The sequence below is a fragment of the Triticum urartu genome, chromosome 5 (genome assembly GCF_003073215.2).
Source record: "Triticum urartu cultivar G1812 chromosome 5, Tu2.1, whole genome shotgun sequence".
Classification (NCBI taxonomy): domain Eukaryota; kingdom Viridiplantae; phylum Streptophyta; class Magnoliopsida; order Poales; family Poaceae; genus Triticum; species Triticum urartu.
In genome coordinates, this window is record NC_053026.1 from 576,267,699 (window position 1) to 576,269,302 (window position 1,604).

A 1,604-nucleotide genomic window follows, 5' to 3' on the forward strand; every position below is an offset into this window, starting at 1 on the left:
TTCAGGGCAATTGACGCCCTCTAAATCTTCTTTTTTTGGCAACGCCCTCTAAGTACTTATACGGGATTGCTAAATCTCAGTCGATTGAGACTTAACCAAGTCTCATTCGATGCTATATCTGCGAGATCTTACGTGTAGATCCGTGCAAAATTTTCATTTTAGTTTTATTTTTTGTTTCTTACATATGTCACTTGACTTAGACTTAGTTAAGTCTTAATCGACTGAGACCTAATCACACCCGTACTTATAGGCAAAGGATAACTGACTCGGCTAAGAGCATCTCCAACAGACGCGCTTCGCCTCGGTGCAGTATAATTCTTTTACAGAGCCAAAATAGTCTTTTTGCGCGCGGTAGCGACAAAGAGGCTTTCCAGATGCACAAAAACACGACGCCCAATCCGGCGACCCACTTGCAGCAGTCCAGATTTTTGTAGCGTGCACAAGCCGCGGCCCAAAATTTGCACCCAGGGATATCGCTTTTAGCGCGTGCGCTAAAGCTTTTGTGCGTGCTCGCAGCCCAAAATTTGCAGCCTGTGATATCGCTTTTAGCACATGCGCTAAAGTTTTTTGTGCATGCTCTATTTTACAACGTTTGTTGTAGCGCTGTTTTTTGTAATGGTTATTAGGGCTACCCAAATACCTGCTTTCAGGTTATTTGGAGATGGTAGTTTTCGCAGACCCCAATAACCCCATCCCGCATCCCAATACCCAACTTGACATATGTGCCTCACTTATCATGGGATCTCTCCCCTCCCACCCCCCTCCCCCCACATGCCTGTCGCCACTCTTCCTCTCTCTAGCAGTGGATCGGCAGATGAGGCAATGGCAACAATGGCAATTGCGGTCAATGTCAATGGTGCTTCGCGGGTGGGCGAGGCGGTGCGTTGGCCAGCATCAGTTGGTGGCGGCAGTGAGGGTGGGGGTGGCATTGTGGTCAGCAGTGGTTGACGACAGGTGTTCTGGTCGTCAATGGCATGGGCAGTGTCAGGTGCGAGCGCGATTTGTGTGGGCCCCACAGGATGGGGGGAGGTGTTGGCGGAGACATGGGCAAAGATCTAGGGATTAGGTCAACTGTTTGGAAACATTCAGAATTACGATGTTTGTTTTTTGGATTTCGTATTTACAGTGCTTTACTTAATTAATACAATGTTTGTTTTTGGAATGCTAATTATGATGATCTGATTGACTGATACAATGTTTATTTGATGGAATGCTAATTACAATGCTTTAATTGCTAATTACAACATTTTCAAGCAATGTAGGCCATCAGATCTAAGATAAGGAAGGGATGATATTCAATGTTTCTACCACAGCCTGCTTGTTTAATAGTAGTGGAGACTAGATGAACATTTTTTAGTAACACACTGAACATTTGTTTATGTGTATGAGCAAATTTGCAAATGGATTGAGAATTAGTTGATTTTTTGTCAGTCCCACTTAAAATAATTTTTTAGAAAAGTGGAATTTACTTTCGATTTTCACAAGTAAATTGGGTGCGAACTTCCTATAGAAGATTGGATTAGACCTAATTTTTTGAGAGTTGCATAGGAAAGGGTGGACAATATATTAGATTCGTTTGCAAGAGAAGACATTATGTAGGTGGC